Genomic DNA, 26,625 nt, shown 5'->3' with positions numbered 1-26,625 from the left:
TGATGTGATCGGTTTGCAGTATTTATCACCACCATCATCAGATTGTCATTCCCATCACAATGCCCACTCCTGACAGTGACACAAGTCACAACACATGTGACAGTTTCTCGGCCATTTGAAATTTTACTGGTTTAATTTGTTCTTTGTGTATCGGGATGCAGGAGCACATTTTATATGCAGAACTGTCATCGTCTTGTGTTACTAACAACAGGTAACAGACTGATGTAGTCGCACAGACTCCATTGGGTTAATTTACTGTCTCTATGAGAATCAAACAAAGGAAACATGAGAACGGTGAATGCACTTTTTAACCTGATTGATTCTGCTGTGAAAAACCTTAAAACAACAACTGTACAATCACTGCAGCTCTTCTTTTTGTCTTTGATTTTTATGATCGCTGCCACTACTGTGGTTTGCGTTCCCATGTTTATTATAAATAAATCAGAAATCTGGAGGTTATGGCTATAACCATGGTTCTCTGATTAGCATGAGTGAGTGTCTCACTATGGGAGAACGCCCCCTGCGTGATCCCGACAGAAGCTTTAATTACACTACACCAGCCCTTGGGGCTGGTATCAGTGACGTCTATGTCAGGAGGGACCGCCCTCCATAATAGGCTGACATAGCTTCAGTCGCCATTCAAACAAGCTCACCTCTTCCTCGCTTCCATAGCAAGGAGGGTGGTCTGGTGAGACACTCACTCATGCTAATCAGAGAACCATGGTTATAGCCATAACCTCCAGTTCTCTTTCATAGCATTCGTTTCGTGTCTCACTATGGGAGAAATACTGACTCCCGGATTGCCAGACATGCCTGTAAAAATGACAACTGTCCCAGAGGGGCCTCACGAAGAGTGGGTTGTACCCCGTGAAAACCCTACCCCAAGAACTGAATGTGCCAGGGTTGGAACCGTAACATCCAACTTGTAAAACCTAGCAAAAGTGTGGGGTGAAGCCCAACTTGCAGCTGCACAAATTTCCTGGGCTGAAACCCCCTTAAAGAGAGCCCAGGAAGCAGCAAGGCCCCTAGTGGAGTGCGCACGCAGACCAGCAGGAGGCGGAAGACCTTTGGTCGTGTAAGCCAGAGCAATAGCCTCCACAATCCAGTGGGAAAGCCGCTGTTTTGAGACTGGCTTGCCCACACACGGCTTAGCCCAGGACACAAACAACTGGTCACTCTGCCTAACACCCTGAGTCCTGTCCAGATAGGTCCTTAGTGCACGGACCGGACACAGCGTATGCAGACGCCGATGCTCCTCAGAGGAGTAAGGCGGTGGATAAAAAGCAACCAGCTCTATTGGGGAGAGAGACCCAACCACCTTTGGGATAAAGGCTGGGTTAGGCTGCATACTGACCCTCTCGCCCCCTGGTGAAAAATGGGTACAAGCCTCGTGCACAGACAGGGCATGAACCTCACCGACGCGCTTAGCCGAGGCCAAGGCCAGGAGCAGCGCTGTCTTAAGAGATACCACCTTCAAGTCCACCTGATCCAGTGGTTCAAAAGGTGGACCAGAAAGAGCATCCAGCACCGTGGGCAGGTCCCATGACGGCGTAAGAGACCTAGATACCGGCAATTTACGTCGTGCACCTTTCATGAACTGACACACCAGAGGGTGTCGACCCACAGATTTACCATCAAAACCAACATGGCAAGCAGAGATTGCCGCCAGGTACACCTTGATGGTTGAAAAAGATTTTTCCTTCTCAATGAGGTCCTGCAGAAAGGATAAAATCACCCCCACAGAACACTGAAAAGGAATGGCCTGGGACTCCGAGCACCAGCTCTCAAACACTTGCCACTTAAGCCCATACAACTTCCTAGTCGATGAGGCCCTAGCACATTGAATAGTCTCAATGACACTGTTTGGGAGTCCTATTGAGTGCAGGTTAAACCACTCACGGGCCAGGCCCACAGAGCCAGCCTCTCTGGGTGAGGGTGAAATATTTCCCCTCGTGCCTGGGATAGCAGGTCCCTGCGTAATGGCAGCTGCCAAGGCGTGCCCGCCAGAAGCTGGTAAATCTCCGCCATCCAGTGTTTCGCTGGCCAGTGCGGAGCCACCAGGATTACGACCAGCCCCTTCTCCCTCACTCTGGCCAGAGTTGGAGGGATGAGAGCCACTGGGGGAAAAGCATACAGGAGAGCACGTGGCCACTCGTGTGCCAGTGCATCGATCCCCAGCGGAGCCACTCGGTCGTGCAGGGAGAAGAACAGCGGACACTGGGCATTCTCCGCTGACGCATAAAGGTCCACTGCCACCCGTCCATACCGCAGCCAAATCTGCTTCACCACTTCTGGGTGAAGTCTCCAGTCTGCATATAGAGGGATCCCCCTGGAGAGTAGGTCCGCCCCGCAATTCAGTACGCCTGGAACATGAGTCGCTCTCAGTGACTGAAAGTGCACATTGCTCCAGACTATCAGTCTGTGTGCCAGCGCATGCAACCGCAGAGATCTCAAGCCTCCCTGCCTGTTGATGTAGGCTACCACGGTGGAGTTGTCTGTCCTCACTAGGACATGGTGTCCCCGCAGCCAGGGGAGGAAATGTTTTAGAGCCAAATGAACAGCAATCAGCTCCAGACAGTTTATGTGGGTGAAGCGCATGTGAGGGCCCCACTTCCCGTTCACTGTCCTCCCTTCGTGTGTAGCACCCCAGCCTGTGAGAGAGGCATCTGTAGAGATCACCTTCCTGGCCGAAACAGTTCCCATGGTAGCCCCCTGGGTCAGAAACCCTGGGCTCTTCCACTGGCGCAGAGCCAGTGAGCAGTCCACAGAAACCCTCACCCGTCGATGACCATCTCGGAGAGGATCTAGGCCAAGGGAGGCTACCCAACGCTGAGGCCCTCTCATGTACAGGCGTCCCAGGGGTATCACCACCACAGACGAGGCCATCAGGCCTAACAGCCTCTGACACTGTCTGAGTGTGACTGTGTTGCCCCTGTGAAACAGTGCAAGGCATCCTTTCATTGCCACCACCCTGTCCTGAGACAGGAAAACTCTGCCTTGGAGAGAGTCCAAAGTCAGGCCTATGAAGGTGATGCACTGAGAAGGTGTCAACATGCTTTTTTCCATATTCAGGCGAAACCCCAAACTCACCAGATGTTCCCTGAGAACATCTGTATGGTGGGCCGCCTCTCGGGGTGTAGAGGCTGCGACAAGCCAGTCGTCTATGTAAGTGGCCACGCGGATGCCTCTCTCCCTGAGTGGGGCTACAGCTGCCTCTGTGCATTTCACAAACACTCTGGGACTCAATGACAGGCCGAACGGCAGCACCATGAACTCGTATGCTGTCCCTCGGAAGGCAAACCTGAGAAACTTCCAGTGTGGAGGATACACTGGAATGTGGAAATATGCATCCCTCAGGTCGACAGATGTGAACCAATCGCCTGCCCGCACGAAACGCAGCAGAGAGGCGTGTGTCAGCATCCTGAATTTGTATTTCCTTAAATAGTGGTTCAGGGCTCTGAGGTCCAGGATGGCCCTCATCCCCTGCCCCCCCTTTTTTGGAACCAGGAAATACCTCGAGTAGAACCCGCTGTGGGCCTCCTCGGGCGGGACAACTCTTAAGCTGGATCCATACTCCGCGAGACAAAGAGCGGAGAACGCGCTCCACGGGTGGTAAGAGATACAAAAAAAAGGTCTTTTCCGCACTGAGGTACCATACTCCGCGAGACGCGTGTGTGCAGAACTCCTCATACGGCCCGCCCACTAAACTATAAGGAAAGACTTTACTGAGTTTTTTAACACACCACAAGGACGTGTGCCATGGCAAGAGGGCATTATACAGAGAGGGTGCCTGCAACAGCGTGAGATGTCCGGCGATGAGTTGTGAAAATGCGACATTAAAAGTAACAATAGCAAAGATTCAGTGTTTGTGCCTTTATGACCACATTTGCACATCTACTGTGTTCCAATGTGCCTGCGATACTTCAAACTGTCCGGTGATGAGCTGTGAAGATGCGACATTAAAAGTAACAATAGCAAAGATTCAGTGTTTGTGCCTTTATGACCACATTTGCACATCTACTGTGTTCCAATGTGCCTGCGATACTTCAAACTGTCCGGTGACGAGCTGTGAAGATGCGACATTAAAAGTAACAATAGCAAAGATATACAGACATTGTTAACGAGCCTATTATGCCCGGGTATGTAGGAGTATATAGAATGGTAATAACAGTCACCATCTGGTATGTGTGAATGGCTGTCTGGAGTTATTGGTGACAAATCACCCTGACTTGCCTTTCTTTCTTTCTTTTATTGCTCATCATGCAAAACCGGTATGGTCTTATCTAAATCTGTTGAATCAGCGCTGTTTATACACCTACCTATATACCTGGAGAGGCTCTTGCGCTTCTCCACTTTCATCACGCCCACAATAAATTCCGACCAATCACAGCATGGTTGCCGCACAGCCTTGAAAGACAAAGTTCGGCCCGGACCCTGTGCACAGGAGTGCGGATCAGCGGGCGGTCAGAGACAAAAAATGACGTCATTTTGTGGGCGTAACGTCTGCAGGGGGGGAAAATGTCTTTGTCTCGCGGAGTATGGATCCAGCTTTATTGCTCCTTTCTCCCTCAGAGTGGAAATTTCCTCTAGGAGAATGTTTGCGGATTCTCCCTGAGCATGAGAAAAAATCATCCCTTTGAAATGAGGTGGAACGGCTCTGAATTGAAGTCTGTAACCCTTCTGAACGGTTCTCAACACCCATTCTGACCGTGTGCAGGCCGCCCAATTCTCTGTGTGCAGAGAAAGCGGGCTGACCGGCAACTCTGTCATATGTGGTACGTTGGCGCCCTCTTGAGGTCGAGGTGCGTAACACCCAACGCCCATCCGCCCCGGTGACTCCTGCCTGCTGCATGGAGGTGCCCGGGCGGACCGCGTCACAGCCGCGGGGATGTTGGTCCCCGCGGGCTGTGTTATAGCAGAGAAGATAGTTGTGTGTCTTAACATATCTTTTTTCTGCATTTTTTTCATAGTCATAGTCAACAGCGCCCTCGGCTCTCTGCCTGGATGCGCATTGGACTGTTTTATTACAGAGTGCAAGACAGAAGTGCTTGTGCAACACTGAGAATGCTGTCTGTGTTTGTTGGGCACTCGAACGTGAACACCGGCCCAAGTGCTGCACTCTATGCGGGCAACGTCCCGCAGAACCCGCTCTGGAACTGAGCTGGAGAAGGGCAGGGCGACCCGTTGGGGGGCAGCCTGGGTCGGCCCTCCACCTGGGGAGAAGCGGTCAGGCCTGCCGCTTCTTCTTCCTCACCGTCGCGGTAGCGGGTTGAGGTGGTGGAGCGGCTTGCCGAGCATGGGGAGACTGCTTCCTAGCCCATGGGTTGCCGGCGCTGTTAGGGGCTGGAGGGGCTGCCTGCGTCTTGGACACCTTGGGGATCCGATAAGCAGGAGCCGGGTGAGAGACAGCCTGAGCATATGACTGACGCGAAGTGCCGGGAGTAACAGGTGGAGCCCTCCTCGGCAGGCACAGTTTCAGCGCCTCATCATCTCTCTTTTTCTCCTCACATCTCTTCTGCATGGAGGCAACAGCCGAGCCGAAGAGCCCATGAGGGACGACCGGAGTGTCGAGGAGCTCCTCTTTCTCCTTAGTCGTGAGGTTGGTGAGCCCCAGCCAGCGCGCTCTCTCTTGCAGGACCATAAGACCCATGGCTCTTCCCGTGGCTTGGATAGCCACCTTGTGGAGGCGAAGGACGTGGTCCGTAATGACGCAGATTTCTTCCCACAGGGAGTTATCTGGTTTAGCCGTCATGTCCTCCTCTAATTCCGCCTGGTAGGCCGTCAGGATAGAGGAGGCGTTGAGAGCTCTGGCCGACAGAGCCGCCGCCTTATAACACTTGTCAGTGAGGCTGGACTGAAAGCGGTCTGTCTTGGAGGGAAAAGATGAAACCGAGGAGGACAGGGACGTCTTCGGGTGAAGGTGTGTCGCTACCAGCGGCTCAATGGGAGGTATTTGGCGGATGCCGTTAGCCTCCATCCCCTCGCAATCCAACAGGGAGCTCCCCGAGATGGGGTGTTTCTCGCTGTATGGTTTAGCTTTCCACGTAGCCGCTATCTCATCAAGCAGCTCTGGGAAAATTGGCAGCACTTGTTTCCCCGTCTTCTTTGCTTTGGGCAGCTTCTTGCCATCAAAGCGAGACCTGACTTCCTCGGCTTGAACCGTGGGCCACGGGATGTTGAGCCTTACAGCGGCACGTTTGCACATGTCCTGCATGTCGAGATCCAGGGGAGAAAGCGCCGAAGGGATTTCTCCCATCGCGACGCCCGGCTTTGCAGCCCCGCCGGTGACGCTGAAGTTAGTTTCTTCTTCGTCACCGTCTGATAACAGGAGCTCGGAGTCTGCAGACTCTCCCTCCTCGTCATCAGCGTCTCGTCTCGGGTCGACACGGATAAGGCTCTCCCATCCCTCCTCTGACGGGAAACAGGAGTCTGCAGTCTGGGGAACTGCGTCTGCCCAACTCAGCCCGGGCGGCAGCGCTTCAGCCGCCCCACCCGACATATCCACCCCGCCTTGCGGCGAGGCTGTCTCCGACAGCAGTGGGTCACCGCCGGACAAACTAGCCTGGCGAGCTAGCCGTCGGCGGAGCAACTTGCGTGGGAAAGCAGCGCAGTGGATACAATCGTCCGTGGAGGACACAGCCGCCTGCGCGTGAGGTACGCCCAGACATGCTGCACACACGGGGTGAGTGTCCCAGCTAGACATTTTATTGCCGCAGGGGCAAAGCTTTGGGCTTTTCCCGACTTCAGCGGGGTTGTTAGCCGTGGCCATGACTAGCATAGGGTTCAAGGGCGCTAGCGTTAGCTTGTGCAGCTACTGGTTGTGTTCAGGGAAATATGGCTATTTTCCTGGCTAGCCTGTGATGAGGTATCGCTACCTGCTGTGGGTATTATTAGCGTGAGCTGTATAGTGGTATTGCTACCTACAGACGATGCTAACGCACCCGCTGTTAGCAGAAGTATCGCTACTTCGGCTGTGACAAGTATTGCTACTTGAGGCAAGAGTATTTCTACTTTCACCGATAGCGTGGAATAGTATTTCTACTATTCTTCAGCTGTGAAGCAACCGTGTCGTGTGGGACCAAGCGCCCGGTGACCGAGTTTTCACTCGAATCAGTGGGCAGTTTAGCTAGGCACCCAGTAACACAGTTGTCATCAGGCTTCTGTGAGAAGCGAGAAGAGGTGTTTGAATGGCGACTGAAGCTATGTCAGCCTATTATATAGGAGGAGGGCGGTCCCTCCTGACATAGACGTCACTGATACCAGCCCCAAGGGCTGGTGTAGTGTAATTAAAGCTTCTGTCGGGATCACGCAGGGGGCGTTCTCCCATAGTGAGACACGAAACGAATGCTATGAAAGAGAACACAAAATCTAACGTTTCTGATGTCTTATTTTGAATGACTGAATCTACCTAATATTATCATGTGTGTGTAGAAATGCCAGGCAGTTAAAGGAAAGTAAAACGAGTACATTAACACCAAGAAACACAGTCAAGTGACCAAATAGAGAAAAAGCAGAAAGCAATCAATACTTCATGCAAAGTCCAATCCTTCAGTGGAACCACTGTGTAAGGCTGACAACGCCCCCTGGTGGTTGTTAAATATTTTGCAGTCAGGGTGAAAAAAGTTTCATCGCTCTAATGTGTACAATATGATAAAAATAGAAACATAGAAAACTGTCAAATGTGTGATAATACTGATAATCCAGAGTGACACTAAAATAATGCTACAAAGCAGACTGAATTCATATTAAATGAATCCTCCCTGTCGCTGTTTTAATTAGTGTGGACTCAGCTCAGCTCAGGCATGTTTTTTTGCAGTAAAATGATAAAATTACAATAAATAAAGTTTGATTAATTAAAAACGTAAAATGTTAACAATATTTTTACAGCTGTCCAGAGGTGTTGCCATTCTCACAACTGTTTACATGTTTCCAGCCTCTATAAATTTACAGTGCTCAAAAAACAAATAAATAAAGGAAACATTTAAAGAAGAGGCAGTTATCAAGACAAGCCCTATAAAGGAGAGGTTCTGCAGGTGCTGACACATTGATCATTTTTATATTATTTTGTTCTCAGTGTATTGTGCCCTTGTTATGCTGACTGGTCAAATTGTTGATATTTAAATTTTAAATTTAAAAACTGCTCACATGACGGTTGGTGTTGTCATGACAGCTGGTGGTGTCCTTTGATCTTCCTGCTATATATTTGGAGCTTTGAGGCATTCACACAGTTACTGACTATACATCCACGGTTCACCGCGACACACGGATCTACGGTCACTTCACATCGGGAATAGACCTCGCATAGTGTAAGTCTACAGAACAACTTCAAACACCAGCACAAACTAGTCTATTCTTCTTGTATAACTTTGCTTACTGTTCCACACAGGCTTTGCTTCTTGCTGTCATGGCCCAGAGACAAAACACAAGAGTGGGATTCAAGGGTCCTCTTCAGGTTCCAGAGAAACACTCCATCATCCGCAAGCTTGGCCTGCTGAATAATTCCCTCATGGCCAGGAACAACCACGTTGAGGATGAGAACAGCAGACTGTTGGACATCTCCAAGAGACTGAGGAAGCTTCTGGAGATCAGTGGAAGACACTCCAAGCAGCAGACCGAGGAGTTCATCAAAAGCAACGCTGCCAAGGACGCAAAGATCGCCAAGCTTGAGGCAGACCTGCGAGTCCAAGCTCAGCAACACCAGGAGGTCGTCCGTGAGCTGGAGGACCGGAGCACGTCCCTCTCCAGCCGGAACAAAGATCTGGAGGACGAAAACAGCCGACTGTTGGCCGTCAACAAAACGCTGAAGAAACATCTTCGGGACAAATACTACAAGGAGCAGAGCGAAGCCACAACCTCTGCTGACAATGAGAGCGCCCTCAAAGCACAACTGGAGCAGATGAGACAGTTGCTGGAGGCCGAGAGGCAGAAGAACAAGTCCCTTCAAGAAGAGGCCTCATCTCAGCTGCTGGAGGGGGAGAGGAGAACAACGTCCTGAAAGAGGCCACACACCTGATAACTGTACATAGGAGCCTGTGAACATAGTTTTTAATTGTTATTTTTTATGTTTGACCTGTTTTGCTGCAATATGTGATGCTGTCAATTAAATATGAGAATATCATTGAATATATAAAAGTGTTGTTCTCTCAATGCACGTGCTGTTTAAAACAATTATATCTGAAATAGTAATATATAAATGTATTTTTTAACATAATTTTGAAAGTGTAAACACTTTATTTTGAGCACATTTTAAGATTTGTAGTATTAAGTGGTGGTAATGACATATCCAAGTGAAATAATGAGCAGCTGGTGGGCTTTAGGGCTAAGGTGGCTCTGCAGCGCAGAAGCACACATTTCAAACTATAGCATTATTTGATTTTATTTATATATTTCTTCATACCCACATGGTTCTTTTAAAATTGTGCGGCTGCCATTTGCATCATCACTGTAAACTGTGCTTCCACCACAAGAGGGCAGCACCTCACAGTCAGTCAATATGGTCTGACTGGAGATATGACTGCTAACCAGAGAAAGGGGTTGGTCTGATCAATAATGGATTGATTGGTGAGCAGTGTTTGAAAGCTGAGCCACCTTTCAATTACAGTAAAGGCTGAAGACGCCAGCGGCAACAGCTGTTTCAAATGTGCAGACAAAAGGCACTGACCTGTGTGGGAACAGATCTTCAGGAGCATGTATTTGGTTGAAAATAGGCACTTCCTTCTTTTTGAAGCCTTTCAGCTACTATTGTGATTCCTTTAAAGGTGCTTTCTTGATCTTTTCTCAGCAACAGCACATTGCACCTCGGCAGATTCAGGTTCCACAGCATGTTGCTCATCCTCCATAGTCAATGAATTATGAGTGCCGCTTCAAACAGAAAGATTAAGATTAAGACATCTTTATTAGTCCCACAATGGGGAAATTGCATTTTTGCAACAGCATACAGACAGCAAGGGATAAGTTAAGAGAAAGATATATACATTATAAAATAGACTACCAATAAATAAAAGTGAAGAATAGCAAAAAGTAGGAAAAAAGGAGACATTAAGCAGCAGCCGGTCTCCACCAGCGCCGGAAGTAACATTTCATATCAGCTTGTCAATGTCCATACAACCATCAAAGCGAACGATCATCCACTCCATTCAATTTCCATGAACTCATTGAAAAGTCCGAGCCTCATCATTGGATGGAATGCAGCACACTGTAGTCATTAGTGTGGTGAATATTATCATGTGTCTGTATTCCTCTCCTTTACAGGGCTTGTCTTGATAACTGCCTCTCATTTCCACCTGTTGTCTGGTCCATTTGCACAACAGCAGCTAAAATGGATCCACAATCAGTGTTGATCCTAACTGGACAGGCTGATGCAGAGCTGCCAACTTTTCCAAAAACCTTGGAGTGAGATTCAACTCATGTTGTGGCATTCTGGCGGTTTGTGGGGCCAAAACCCATTGATACAGGAGGCCTACTGGAGATGGACATTATTGGTTATATTCTGTGAAGCAGAGACAGCTGAAGGTCCACCCCAGGATCATTTGGATTAAGGTGTGATTTCTTGTATTCAATTGGTTTGTCACAGGCTCTGCTGACAGAAACATAGGGGTGAGTGAAGCTAAAAGGAAGAATACCCGTCTATGTCACTTTTTCTTTATTAGTGATTCTGGGTAGAATGACACATTGTGTTAAAAAAAAGCTGCACTTTGTTTAAGATGGACCACAAGTATGTACCAAGTACAAGCCCAAATGCATGTTGTGACAGTGAGTTACTGTGGTTTTGTTGTATGGACGCCACAGGAGTTTTTCATCCAGCGGGTCCAGTATGACGCTAGCTGTGTCCCAATTCAGGGTCTGCATCCTTCGGAGGACGCAGCCTACGCGGTCTCAGGAGGCCGCGTCCTCCTGAGGATCCTCCGGAGGATCCTCCACCGTTGGTAAATGGGACGGTCTGGCCTTCAAATCACTTCCTGATTGTGGCGCGACGTCATAAATTTTGCCCCGGGAAAAACAAAAGCAGCGACAGCGACACAACACGGACTAGACAACAAACGGGACAACAGTGTGGATTTAGACATTTGGAATATTTTAATATATTTATTTGTTGTTGGAGGAAGAGGAGAGGCGGCTCCAGCGGCAGCAAAACCGGTGACGGCTCATTTTCTTCAGGCTGGGAGAGCGCAGTGGGGAGGTGACGGTAAGCTGCTGTTTAACCATATTATTGATCATAATTAATATACCAGTTACTGAGCAAACGCTAGATATATAACCAGTAGATAGACAAATATGATTAAATGTAATTTATATTTGATTCAATTGTAAGACTTGATACAGGGTCTGTTTGTAATTTTAATACTTTAAATTAAATAGCTAAATGTGTAAGAACCCTGCAAATAACCCTGAAACCACTGCTTTAATGTGTCATTAAGCATCAGGTCTGTCACTACACCAGAGAATTACTGCTGGGTGGAGGAGAGTGGGGCTCCCTGCAGGACCAGCTGTCTGTTCTGGAGGAGGTGTACTGACCATCATCACCTCTGGAGGGTGAGGATACATATTTTATAGCTTTTCATATTTTAAGCTGCGTTGGAAGCCGCTCTGTTGAAGTTATTATTTTTATTTTTGCCCTTTTTAAAAACATCTTTAGTAACATGGCAGCCGCCGATCGTCAGCTCTGCAAACCCTGATGGACGATGTGGTGGACAGAGGAGACAGACACCCCCCTCCCCCAGATGATGTCCCACTCACAGCCAGAGGACTCCAAGGTCTTCACCGTGGCATCGTCCAGTCCAGCAGCACCAAGGACTCCTGCTCAGCCAAACATTTATATATATGTTCTTTGTGAATAGTATTTTCTGCTGATTTTTATAAATAATAAACTGTACATTTTCATAATGCCCACTGGTAAATAGTTAGAAATGTTCAAACTGTGTCTTTGTAAATATTGTACATAACACAACACACACACAATAAATGATTTACTGTGGTCACTGAGAAGTTGTTCAAAAGTTTACTTCAATTATAAATAGGTGAAAACACATATGTAACAAGGTTAGAAGAGTTTAAGAACACAGAGACAAGAACGATTTAATATACAATTTAATAAGTAACATTTAAATAACACAGAACATAAAATCACTGCTGTCCAACATCCTCTGTATGAGCTGAGGTCTGTCCGCTCTTTCTCTGCTCTCTCTCTCTCTCTCTCCTCTCTCTCTCTCTCTCTCTCTCTCTCTCTCTCTCCTCTCTCTCCTCTCTCTCCCTCTCTCTCTCTCTCTCCCTTCCTCTCTCCCTCTCTCTCTCTCTCTCTCCTCTCTCTCCCTCTCTCTCTCTCTCTCTCCTCTCTCTCCCCCTCTCTCTCTCTCTCTCCCTCCCTTCCTCTCTCCCTCTCTCTCTCTCTCTCTCCCTTCCTCTCTCCCTCTCTCTCTCTCTCTCTCTCTCCTCTCTCTCCCTCTCTCTCTCTCTCTCTCTCTCTCTCTCAGCTTAATACCAAATGTAATCAGCACAACATACCACAGTATTCTAGTCTATGTTTTAAAAAAAAAGACAGCTCCCTGCATCAGTCATTCTTTTCTGACAAGAAACGTCATGTTGCTGACAATTATGCTAAAGTTGACTTAAAACCAGCAGTGCTACTGTCAGGAAAGTGCATCATTCAGATACTGGATGCAGAGAGAATGTCTTCCACCAGGTGTTTGTAGACCCAGGCGTCTCCCTTCAGCCTCTGGCGGCGCACTCCGATGACCTCTGGCCTCTGCAGCATGCACACCTCTAGCTCAAACGCCATGGTCACCTTTCCAAAGTCACTGCAGGTCTGACACTTGAGAGTGTACCTGAATGATGGGTGAAGTAAATAATGGTAAAATGACTGAATTTGATAGGAGGAGCAGCATTATGAAAAAAAGGCAGGGAGGCAGCATGTCTTTCTAACCCCTTCTGCTGGAAATCGATGTTTTTCTCCGGCAGGATGGACAGGATCTGGTTGAGCACCTGGTCTGGATTGGTCTGACTGGTCAGAGTCACGTTGTATTGATCCTGGAAGGAGACAGCCATTCATCAACAAAAGTTTATCATTGTAGCTTTTCTATGAACATGGTTTATTGAAGTAAGAAAAATGAAGAAATTATGGTGAGGTCTGTTGTTTCACCATGCTTATACCTTGATTTTGCGGGGCCGTGCTGATGGGCTCGTCTCTTACTCGGGGTGAGCATAGTGATCACCTTATCTAGGCCTCTCTGCAGGGAACCAAACACTTTCCCTGCTCTCTTCTTCTTCCCACTGTCTGTGACGGCCATGTCCAGAGAACAAGGCCTGGAAAGCAAACAGTTTAGCTTAACTTCTGTCACCTGTGACTCACATGTTCTTGTTTTTTTTTCCCCCATTTCGGTCTGATTGGCCGACCAAAGACGTGTAAGGACATCGTCCCTTCACTCATCTTGTAGAGCACTCACCTTCGCTCTGGACTAAAGGCCAGTATTTCAAGGTTTGCAGCATCTTTGTTCTCTGCTGCCCTCTTCTTATTCAGCTCCTTAGTTGCACTATCACCACCTACATTTACACATCAAAAAAGTAAAGAATCTAGTTAGCCATTTTCCAATATAAAGGAAGCTGTGACTGCTGCTTTTCTGGTCTCATAAATTTATCATTTCAGCCTTCTGGCACTGTTTTTCTTTTTTTGACACAAGAGTCAATAGTTCTATATTAATAGTACCAGCATTATTATTATTTGGTGTGGTTCAACTACTAACATACAAAAATGATTGAGTCATTAGGAAACTTTTAGTGTTGAAAAAAAACAGATATTATGGAGTGAATGTTTCATCCCAGTTTTAAGTAATTTAAAAGGACAAAACCTCATGGGATGGAATCAAATGTTAAACTGTAAGAACAGCTGTTATGCATATGACTGGCTGTTTTTGGCATTAGAGTTGTAAACACAAAAGGCAAAATGAGTCTCACACACTCGCTCTCTCTCTCTCACACACACACACACACAACAGAGAGATAGGTTTTAGTGGCAAGAGAACACATGTCACTACAGCCCACGTGGGACAGTGAGCAAAGGAAAGAGACAGCTACACCTGTCACAGCACATGCCTAGGGACAGACACACACAGACCATGGTGTGTGTATGTCACAGGTAGCCTGTCTGCACTGCAGCTCAGAGAGTGGGAGGCTGTAAAGAAAGCAGGGCTGAGCCAGAGTCCGAGGCTTTAACACCAACCAGCTCAGCGGAAGCAAGTTTAGCCAAAAGAAACAAATGAGGCTGGACATCTGAGCAGAGACGTCAATATGACAAATAATTAAGCCTTTAATGACTCTCTTTTCACATTAGTGTCCTCCATTTACAGATAGGTGAATAGAATTAGCCTCCTGATTATAACCTCACCTTTGAGTTGACAGTGATAAGTGTGAGTGAATCTGAGTGTGTGTCCATTTTCTGACATAATGACAGCTAAATCACAGAAATATGAGTGGCTTTGGGATAAAAAAAATGGCCAAATAAAATGAGTTTATTACCAGAAGACAATTTACTTGCAAATGTGTGGCATGTGGATGTGGCACTTGTGATTATGAGAGCTGCATGAGACTGTGAGTGTGGGATAGATAAAGGAAAGAGGGGGGGGGGGGGGGTGGAGAGGGGCAGTTGCAAATCTAATCTAATAGGGACGGTACTTCAAGCCCTTGTTTGGAACAACAAACAATTACAGTATTCAAATAAACTGTACTAGTCCTGAAGCTCTGCATTATCTGTAACCAGGAAATTATTCCTACCTTTGGGTGTGACCGCTGTGGGTTTGGTTCCATTTTGATTTTCTTGGATAGCAGTATTCTCCTTGTTTTCACTGGTTCGTTCTTGGTCCCTCTCCTTCTTCTCCTGGCGGTGTGGTGTCGTTTTCCGCCCCCTCTCTGGGGTTGGGCTGTAAGCACACCTTTTTTCCACTGATGGAGATGCCAGCCTCTTTAGGAATCCAACATGAGAAAAGTGGTATGAGTACATTACTCTTGACAGAATCATGCTGAATGTGTGGTCTGTCTGAACAGCACATCAGCTGGACACCAAATTCATTCTCTCTACAACATTTAGTCACTGTATGGGGAATGACTGTCATCTTTAAAGACAGGTAAATGGTTATAGACCAAGAGAAGCTGTCTTGCAGAAGCATTAGCCAAGGTTTACCATGGCAGCTCCCTCCCCTTTTGCCTTTGCTTGTGAACAATCAAATACCACAAAATAAGGGTCTTCTTAGCAGCATCATAGCATAATGTTAGAATACCAAAGAGACTGTGAGTCTGACAATCAGGTCTCCCAACCACCCTTCCTCCTTCTGCTTCCTGCTTTTGTTTCAACTTTCACATACCATGTCTTTGTTTGTTCTTTCATCTGGATGACCTCTGACCCCCTGGGGTGTATGCTGTGAGACTGAAACCCAAGGGCAATCATCAATGTAATCTGAGCAAAAGTCCATAGAATCCACAATTACAGCATCTTCATCCTCGCTGAACTGAAATGCGTCTCTTGTCTGAAAATGAACACAAGAAAAAAGGTCCACAACAACATTTAGGTGCAGAGAATCAGTACAAGAAGAACATCCACCTGGCAGTAGCCCTAAATATGTGGAGTATATTGGAGTGGTCCAGAGTCTGACCTGTAGTCCCTGGTGCAGCGGAGAGCAGGAGGAATCATAGACAGCTGGTTGAGGACACAGGCGGACAGGCTTTCCCCTCTGCTTCTTTGACAGCAGCAGCAGGTAGGTGGCTGTGGTGTGGTCATAACGCCACTGTGGGAGGGGAGATGTTTTAAAATCCATCAGAAACCATGCAAAAAAATGCACACAGATCTCTTAAACAGATTTTACAGTGTAGTGAATTCACACACCTCCCTCACAAGCGCTGTGGTGCTCTCTCTCGATCGCTTCATGTTCACTGCCATCTCAGTGATACAGTCTTCATCTATGTGACCAAGCTACAAAAAAAAAGACCAGGACTATCCATTAAAGACCCAAGAGGGACACTAGTCTAGTTTTATGTCAACACACGAAAACAACAATTTCCAACAAATAATATTGTTGAGTATATAATACAAGGATGTTATTGTTTCAGTAAAAAAACCTCGAAATCGACGAATCTTTGATTTGAAACCAAAAGAAACAAGCTACCAAAGAGAACACATATCGAAAGCAAAAGCTGTTTAAGTGTTTGTAATTGTGTGGTTTAAATGTTTGCTAATGCATGCTGTTATAGATGATCCTCTTGTGTCTTTACCAGCTGCCTGCTGTACCATTCCACAGGGCTGTTGTGGTCTTTCATCACCCAGGGATGATCCAGTAGCTGTCTAACAGTCACACGACGCTTGGGGTCCACCTACAGGACACACACAGACACTGCAATTCAACATGTACACTGTGTCTAAAACTATAATACAAGAACAGTTCAGAAACTGATTATTTATGTGAGATAGATATTAATATTGTAAATTCCCAAAACAGACTACTGTGCTTTACTACAGATAAAGATATTAAGTGTACATTGTAAAAGAGGATGGCTCTGTTTCTTTGAAGAAGGACCTTTTTTCCTTGATGTCAGATAGGGTTTTCCTACAGGGAACTGACACCACACTGAATCAAACCGTCAAACTCCATTGACAAAAACAGTTTAGTTAACAGATCTGAATTCCCCCAATGTTAGTTGCCTACAGTAAACAAGCACTTCCTGTGTTCTGCAAGGTGAAATGGACACATCAATAAATGGCAAGTTGGGCAATGATAATATCCCCATTATAGCAATCAATTAGTGAGTGACAGAGATTTTTTTTCCACTGGACCTTTTTTCAGTTGGCTATTTTCTATATTTTATGTTCTTTCAACATCTGTAGATGATGCATGTAGGAATATGGACAAGAACCCCATTCTACCTTGCTTGTGTCAAAAAAGGATAAGGTCAAGATAAAACACAAATAAAACAGCAAACAAACTGACTGAAATGTACCTGCATCATCTGGTTGAGGAGAAGGACGCTCCCTGGAGAGAGCCAGTGTGGGTTGTCATATTTCCCCCTCTGAAAAAAAATATCCACGTCACAAACACTTCAGGAAAAACAAACAATATTCCGGCACTAGCTTAGACTGTAAGACAAAACAACGACTGTCGGTCATGGCCACAAATTATTTAGCAGCACCTCCATAACTTCAACCAATATGCTGGACACACAGCAGAGCTCTTACTGTAATCTTCCTGTAGAGGACTACACAGTTATCATCGTCAAAGGGCAGGTCTCCACAGAGCAGAGAGAACAGCAGCACTCCCATACTCCATACATCAGCCTGGAGGTTACACATTACACAGCAGTATTTCAGCTTCAAGCTCAGTTGTACCGAGTCATGCACCAGTGAATAAGATCAAGAAACCAAGAAGAGGCAGACGCAGCAGAGCAGGCAGGTAATAATTGATCTTTTTTAGTGGAGATCCTGAATGTAAACACAAAGGTTTCTACATGTTAACATTCAACAGTATGCATGTCCTACCTCTGAACCAATATAAGCTCTGCCCTGGATGAGCTCAGGTGCAACGTATGCGGGGCTCCCACAACATGTCATCAGCTCATAACCCAAACCTCCCTGAGAAAGAGGAAACGTGATATGTAGACCAGTATGTGACAGTTTTACCTTAAAGATCAGACTTTTTCATCTGATGATGTACCTTAGGTTTGGCACACAAGCCGAAGTCAATGAGCTTCAAGTTATGATCCTCATCAATCAATATGTTTTCCTAAGATTCAGAGACACAAACATTAGAATCAAGTGTAGTCAAACCCAGACAAACATTTTGTGGTATCTGGCTGTATGATGAGGACTTTTACTGGTTTTAGGTCTCTGTGTGCGTATCCTTGGCTGTGTACGTAGGCCATGGCAGACACAATCTGTCTGAAAAACACCCTGGTCTCCTCTTCCGACAGACGGCCCTTTGCTATGATATAGTCAAACAAATCTCCACCTGGGCAGTGCTACAAAGAAGGCAAATATATGAACATAAGATTGTTTTATTCAGAGTCACACATCATCTCTGTCTGTTCGACCTTTACCTCCAGCACCATGAATATCTGGGTGGAGGTCTCTATGACCTGGTACAGCCGACAGATGTGCTGATGACTCAGGTTCTTCATGGCTTCAATCTCCTGCTTCACAAGAGGCAAGTCATCCTGTAGAGTTAGAAAGTGAAGGTGCTTTCAACATCGGTTAAATGTGATGTAAACACAGCCGTGTTTATTTTTTTGTTTTGTACATTTTCAAATGGTCCTGCAGCTTGAGGTCATGGTTTGTGTAAGTTTTGTGTTGTACACTTCAGTCAGACTCACCCCGAGATCTTTTTTATTAATGATTTTAATGGCAACCTTCTCTCCTGTCAAGATGTGACGACCCAACTTGACTTTAGCAAAGCCTCCTAAATAAAACACAGCGTCCTTTAACACACAATAGAAATGACACGAAACGACACAAACTGCATTTAGTCCTGAAATTACCCGAGCCGATGGTCTCATAAACCTTGTAATATTTGTAGAGCTCTTCGGCTCGGAACTCCGTCGTCCTTTCCACGGGCATGCTTCCTGCTCCAGCTACACGATAAACCTCCTTCATACGAGATAAAAACAAGGTTTGAAATTACCAACAGGCTTACAAGAACACTGAAATTTGCAGCATTAACATCGCTAATACATTTTAACACTGTAATCTTTATGATAGAGAGTTTAAATACACTCTCTGATAGTTAAGCTATAATTAGTTTGGTTGCCCAGCAACCAAACCAGGCAATCAAACTCTTGTTCTTCTACGTCTTTATTAGTTTGATTGCCGTTGCTAGGCAATCAAACTCTTGTTCTTCTACGTCTTTATTATTATTAGTTTGATTGCCATGGCAATCAAACTCTTGTTCTTCTACGTCTTTATTAGTTTGATTGCCGTTGCTAGGCAATCAAACTCTTGTTATTCTACGTCTTTATTATTAGTTTGATTGCCATGGCAATCAACCTAGTGACTTCATACTGTTCTTGTCTTCAGCTGTTTCTCTTTCATATCTTCATAATATTAAAACATTTTCTACTTTTCCAGATAAGAGCTTCATCTTTCTAAATTCTTAACTGTGTTTCAGCAAATTAAGTTCAGATTGCAGATTCTCCAGCAATTCAGAGCAATCACTCACATCAGCGTTCAAAGCAATGCTTCAGCTGCGGCAATCAAACTTGCATTTTCTTCAGGAAATGCTTTTCTAGTTCATATTTATTTCTCTAAAAGAAGTTTGGACATTAGGAGGGTTAGAGATGAGAAGAGCTTGTTACTTACTGCAGTGAAGGATGATGAGGTGAAAGGATCCATCTCTTGCAGGAAAATGCAACTTCTTTACAAGAAGAAACAACGGTGAGTACTCAGGTTGGTGAGTTGTGTCCCAAAAGACTGAAGCTTTGTTGATACGTCTCTATGGTGAAATCAACATTCTATCTATATATCTCTATACCAAAACGTCATCATGATAACGTCATAGCAACATTTAAAAACAAATGTTTGTTTTTCAATTTTCATATGAAACATTGTGTGTTTTATTCAGATATGAAAAAGCCTGCAAATCATTTCCAAACTTTCCAACAGGTTTCAGTAGCTTGAATCAGTTACCACACTATCTTAATATATACTAGAATGCTTTGAATGCTGATGTGAAGGATTGCTCTGAATTGCTGGAGAATCAGAGCAATTCAGAGCTTTGTATGCCTCTGTGTGTCAGCCTGTCACCATGGTAACAGCAGAGGAGGCCTCAAAAACCACTCCAACTTTAAGAGCCTGGCATGCGGAAATGATTCGGAATTAGAAAATTCTGAATACAAGTTTGATAGAGCAGCATCTAATGAGCGTTTTAAGACTAAATGGAGTCTGTAGCTTGAAATTTGTAGGAGATACATTTGGCAGATGACCCTCGTTGAAGGGCTCTCTCATAGACTCCCATGTTAAAAATGACACCGAAATTCCTTAACCCGATGGGCCCGCCGAAGGGCCGAAAACGTACAGGCACTATTACTTCAAATTCTGATCAAATTCTGCCACGGTTGCGGCCATGTTTGTAGTCCAATGAAAGAGGACAAGCTACTGAATCGAATGGTACAAAAAAATCTAATGGACTACAATACCCAGCTGACGTAAAATCCCTGTGTAAAGACTAGACGCAACAACACTAACGCTAGCTAACTACGCGTATGTGTTTGTGGAGGTTGTAGTTGCTTTAGTGTGCTTCAGTGACTTTCGGTGACTTTCAGTGAGTTTCAGTAAGTGTCAGAGGGTTTTTTTAGGTTGTTAGCTAGCGTATCTCTTCATGATACCGTGACGAGAGGGGCATGGAGCAGAATTTCAACGGCAGGAATTTCCGGATTCGTTCGACCCCGTTGCCAGCAACGTTGAACGTTGGAAAAGATAGACCCAGTTTGAGTAAGTTGAGTAAGTTTTGTACATTTATTTTGAAGTGTAAACTATTTGTTGCTAATATCCGTGTTGATCGATAAATGATTTATTATATATATACGTGTACACAATATAGTAGACAGCAGGGTGGTAGTTGGGGTGAGAGAGGAGGATGCAGAGGATAGTGGTGATGATTGACTGTGGCAACCCCTAAGGGAACAGCTGAACAGAGATGAAGAAGGATGATTCAATCCTATTCAATACTGTCTTTACATATTATTTACATAATATGTGTATTTCAATATGTATGCAATTACAGATAATAATAATTGTTATTATTTTCACAGCCAAGAGGGAAGAGAAGAGGAAAGTGAGGTTCCAGGCCCATCTGGGCTCAACACTGAGGCATCACCTCTCCTTGTTGTTATTTTTATTTTCTTTACCTAATATTTGGTTGGACTTTCATTAATGTACATTAGTTATTAGTTATTATAATAAAAACTACTCTATTTGGAGACAAAATCATACATTTTGATGTTTTTTTCTATTGATTTTACACTGTGCATAATGGTAGAAGTTGATGAAGTGCAAGGTAAATTCATACCCAAAAGCTCCAGTAGATGGCAATAGACTAGTGAAATGGATATAAATTGTATTTTCCAGCCAGTTTCCACTGGAAATGAGTAAGCTAGCTATAGCTATAGTAACCTATTTGGCAATGTGGTGCCAAATTGTGCCAAACTGAGTGTCCGCCTGGTGATATCCTTACTAAAACCTTTGTGAAGGCTTTGCTCTTTGTTCAAATTCTATCAAATTTGGTATATTTGTAGCCAAGGAATAGCTGAATGTGATCAATGGCATCTGTGTACATAGAATCATTGTTAGCATAATGTTTTCCTCTGTCAAATAGGAAAAAAACTCAGGCGAGGATAAAATTGTTACATTTCTCCTGTAGTTTTTTCTAATTTACTCAGGCATACTAATAGACACAATATTTTAAACACTGGAAATGCATTCTCTGAGGTCCCTAGATGTCCCTAGACACCAAGAACATGCATATGCACATTATTATTGTGGTGCATTTCCTCATTTTCTTCGGGAATGTCTTTTTAGGTGATTTTTTCTTTTAATATGGCCAGGGTTTAAAGGGTTAATCTGAAATCAACTCTGCCCACTTTCAAGCAGTTTGTGGACTGTAAAACAAGAGAAAATAAAACTCTAGATTTACTGTATGCTAATGTTAAAGAGGCATACAGCTCCATAGCTCTCCCTCCCTTGGGCAGATCAGACCATAGCCTAGTCCACCTCAAACCCCAGTATATACCAGCAGTACAGCGGCAGCCGGTGACCACCAAAACTGTACGGAGGTGGACACCGGAAGCCCTGGAGACCCTGCAGGGATGTTTTGAGGTGACTGACTGGGATGTGTTCTGTGACACTCACGGTGAGGATGTAGACACACTCACAGACTGTATCACAGAATATGTTAATTTTTGCACAGATTCACTAATCCCCACCAGGTCAATACGCTGCTTTCCAAACAATAAACCATGGGTGACAAAGGACATCAAGGCATCACTCAACAGAAAGAAGACAGCCTTCTTGAGTGGAGACAGAGAGGAGATGAGGAGGGCCCAGGCAGAGGTGAAGGAGAAGATTGGAGATGGCAAGGAGGAAGCTGGAGAGCCAACTTGCCCGGAACAACTTGAGGGAGGTATGGAGTGGCATGCGAACCATCACCGGCCACAATAGGATCTCCGACCAGCTGATGGATGGAGATCTGCAGGAGGCCAACCAACTGAACCTGTTTTTCAACAGGTTTGATAGTCCACTCCCTGACCACCCTCCCCCTCCCCCTCCCTGTGATGCACCATTAACACCTGTCGATAACAACAATGTACCTCCTCCTCCTCCTCCTCCCCCTAACCATACTAACCAGTTTCACCTCCCCATCAATAACATCACCCTGCCCCCCTTACCCCACCTTCCATTAACAACCCCCCACCCTCCCCCATCAGATCTCTCTCTCTGCTCTTCTGTGTCCACAGTTACCATCACCACAGAAGATGTGAGGAGGGAGTTCAGTCGCCTACGACCGGGAAAAGCTGCAGGACCGGACGGACTCAGCCCCAGAGTACTCAGGGACTGCGCCACACAGCTGTGTGGGGTCTTCCAGCACATCTTCTCCCTGAGTCTGAGCCTGATGACCGTCCCTGCCCTGTGGAAGACAACATGCCTTGTTCCTGTGCCCAAGACCAAACATCCAAGCACACACAGCGACTACAGACCAGTTGCTTCACATGTGATGAAGTCTCTGGAGAGGCTGGTCCTGAAACACCTGCGTGCTGTTGTGGAACCATCGCTGGACCCCCTGCAGTTTGCTTACCAGCCCCGATAGTGAGCAGCACGGGGGCACCCCAGGGCACGGTACTGTCTCCATTCCTGTTCACACTCTATACATCGGACTTCAGACACTGCTCACAGTCCTGCCACCTGCAGAAGTTCTCGGATGACTCTGCCATTGTGGGCTGTACCAGCAGAGGTCGGGAGGCGGAGTATATGAGTGTGGTGGACAGCTTCGTGGAGTGGTGCGGACAGAACCACCTGCAGCTGAATGTCACAAAGACAAGAGAGCTGGTGGTGGACTTCAGGAAGCACCAGACACTCCCAAACCCGGTCAGCATCAAGGGTACCAACGTGGACATTGTGGACAGCTACAAATACCTGGGTGTCCACATTGACCACAAACTGGACTGGTCCACAAATGCAGAGGCAATATACAGGAAGGGACAGAGTCACCTGTATCTACTGAGGAGACTCAGGTCCTTTAACGTCTGCCAGACCATGCTGCAGATGTTTTACCACTCGGTGGTCTCCAGCGTCATCTTCTACGCTGTAGTGTGCTGGGGCAGCAGGATGAAGACGGCCGACACCAACAGACTCAACAAGCTCATTAGGAAGGCTGGCTCGGTGCTGGGAGTGGAGCTGGAGTCTGTGGTGGAGGTGACGGAGAGGAGGATACTGAGGAAACTCCTCAGTATTCGTAACAACACCTCTCACCCCCCTGCACGACACACTGCTGTCCTACAGGAGCACATTCAGCGGTAGACTGAGACTACCGAGGAGCAGCACAGAACGCCACAGGAGGTCCTTCCTGCCAGAGGCCATCAGACTGTATAACTCCTCCCCTTTCTGTAGGGAGAAGCGCTAGATATTCATGTCAGGCATCACTGTCATTCCCTCCACTTGTCTATATCATGTTTACTTAGCACCTTACATCTCCATATTTGTATCCAGGTATCATATATTGTGCTCATACTGTGTACTGTACTCTTATTTTGGATTATAGTGACACTTATACCTATACTCTGTACTTAACTGCATTTATTGTGACTTGATACCTCTGGCACAAGAATTTCCTTCGGGATTAATAAAGTTTTATCTTATCTTATCTTATTTTATCTTATCTGTGCGGATGTTATTATTCTCCCCTGTAGGTGTAGAACTTAATTGAATAACATACACAAGCAAAGCATTACTCATTTACAGTCATGTTTTTTTATGTACATGTGTTTACAACTCTCTGTTTTACATGGTTATATGAAGCGTCTGTTTTTATTTCATGTCTGTCTTCTCTGGTTTTCAGTGTCATATTTTTGTTTTTTTCTGACATTGTAAAAAGATCAAAATAAAATGATTTCTGTGTTTATAGAGACAAAATTACTTGACTTTAAATGTATTATTCATCCAGTCGATGGAGCAGTGGTGTGTTTTATACTCTGTCATCGTCCGTCTGTTCATCTTCCAGGCTTCACTTCACGTTGGTGGAGAGATTGATGGTGATAGTTTAGCTTGGTGACAGTGTTTGAACATTTTACCTCCAAGAAAATGAGCAGTGAAAGGTGTCAAGAGATGCCTTCACTTACATGTTAAACATTGTTTTCAGTATTTTTGTGCAGTTGTAATGGACACGATTTTAGGTCTTTAACATAGTATATAATGTGAAATAAATGATGTTCCTACCTGATAAAATGCCACATTTGTCATGCCTGTGTGTTGCAGCTGATCAGCATTTCTCTCTGGCAGGTTCTCCTTGTGTGTCCCAGCAGGAGGAGAAGGGTAATGGTGGGTTGAGCTGATGATAAAGAGGAGGGGGTTAACCCTAATGAGAAAGGGTGTTAGGGTGGTACGATCATTTAAGACAGAGGTGAAGGTTGGCAATAGAAGAAGTCAAAATACGGTATAATTTCACTGGTGGTAACACCTCCTGCTGGGCTGGTGGTGGAGGATCAGAGCCTGAGTGTGGACAACAGCTGGACTGAAGTTGCTGTCATCACGTGTAATCACCACTGTCAGTTGTGTCATTGTCCCTCCTCTCACACAGGTGGCGCTAAGTTTCCTAAACTCAGCCTGGAGCAGTTCAGTCCATGCTTGTTTGAAAAGTGGAACAGTAGCTGTGTCCCAATTCAGGGTCTGCATCCTTCGGAGGACGCAGCCTACGCGGTCTCAGGAGGATCCTCCACCGTTGGTAAATGGGACGGTCTGGCCTTCAAATCACTTCCTGATTGTGGCGCGACGTCATAAATTTTGCCCCGGGAAAAACAAAAGCAGCGACAGCGACACAACACGGACTACACAACAAACGGGACAACAGTGTGGATTTAGACATTTGGAATATTTTAATATATTTATTTGTTGTTGGAGGAAGAGGAGAGGCGGCTCCAGCGGCAGCAAAACCGGTGACGGCTCATTTTCTTCAGGCTGGGAGAGCGCAGTGGGGAGGTGACGGTAAGCTGCTGTTTAACCATATTATTGATCATAATTAATATACCAGTTACTGAGCAAACGCTAGATATATAACCAGTAGATAGACAAATATGATTAAATGTAATTTATATTTGATTCAATTGTGAGACTTGATACAGGGTCTGTTTGTAATTTTAATACTTTAAATTAAATAGCTAAATGTGTAAGAACCCTGCAAATAACCCTGAAACCACTGCTTTAATGTGTCATTAAGCATCAGGTCTGTCACTACACCAGAGAATTACTGCTGGGTGGAGGAGAGTGGGGCTCCCTGCAGGACCAGCTGTCTGTTCTGGAGGAGGTGTACTGACCATCATCACCTTTGGAGGGTGAGGATACATATTTTATAGCTTTTCATATTTTAAGCTGTTTTGGAAGCCGCTCTGTTGAAGTTATTATTTTTATTTTTGCCCTTTTTAAAAACATCTTTAGTAACATGGCAGCCGCCGATCGTCAGCTCTGCAAACCCTGATGGACGATGTGGTGGACAGAGGAGACAGACACCCCCCTCCCCCAGATGATGTCCCACTCACAGCCAGAGGACTCCAAGGTCTTCACCGTGGCATCATCCAGTCCAGAAGCACCAAGGACTCCTGCTCAGCCAAACATTTATATATATGTTCTTTGTGAATAGTATTTTCTGCTGATCTTTATAAATAATAAACTGTACATTTTCATAATGCCCACTGGTAAATAGTTAGAAATGTTCAAACTGTGTCTTTGTAAATATTGTACATACACACACACACACACAATAAATGATTTACTGTGGTCACTGAGAAGTTGTTCAAAAGTTTACTTCAATTATAAATAGGTGAAAACACATATGTAACAAGGTTAGAAGAGTTTAAGAACACAGAGACAAGAACGATTTAATATACAATTTAATAAGTAACATTTAAATAACACAGAACATAAAATCACTGCTGTCCAACATCCTCTGTATGAGCTGAGGTCTGTCCGCTCTCTCTCTCTCTCTCTCTCTCTCTCTCTCTCCCTCTCTCTCCCTCTCTCTCTCTCCCTTCCTCTCTCCCTCTCTCTCTCTCTCCTCTCTCTCCCCCTCTCTCTCTCTCTCTCCTCCTCTCCTCTCCCCCCTCTCTCTCTCTCTCTCCCTCCCTTCCTCTCTCCCTCTCTCTCTCTCTCTCTCTCTCTCCCTTCCTCTCTCCCTCTCTCCCCTCTCTCTCTCCTCTCTCTCCCCCTCTCTCTCCTCTCTCTCCCTCCCTTCCTCTCTCCCTCTCTCTCTCTCTCTCTCTCTCTCCCTTCCTCTCTCCCTCTCTCTCTCCTCTCTCTCCCTCTCTCTCTCTCTCTCTCTCTCTCAGCTTAATACCAAATGTAATCAGCACAACATACCACAGTATTCTAGTCTATGTTTTAAAAAAAAAGACAGCTCC

The 26,625-nt window shown here is 45.5% G+C and overlaps 1 pseudogene; it reads right to left on the bottom strand.

Annotated features, from left to right (window-relative positions):
• Positions 1-12,542: 12,542 nt before the first annotated feature.
• On the bottom strand, positions 12,543-18,601 carry LOC114441527 (maternal embryonic leucine zipper kinase-like; annotated as a pseudogene).
• Between the last annotated feature and the right edge of the window lie 8,024 nt (positions 18,602-26,625).

Source organism: Parambassis ranga, chromosome 9 (assembly GCF_900634625.1).
Source record: "Parambassis ranga chromosome 9, fParRan2.1, whole genome shotgun sequence".
In the NCBI taxonomy this organism is placed as follows: Eukaryota; Metazoa; Chordata; class Actinopteri; family Ambassidae; genus Parambassis; species Parambassis ranga.
Note: the sequence above shows the minus strand (reverse complement) of the source record. Positions and strands in the feature narration are given on the sequence as shown.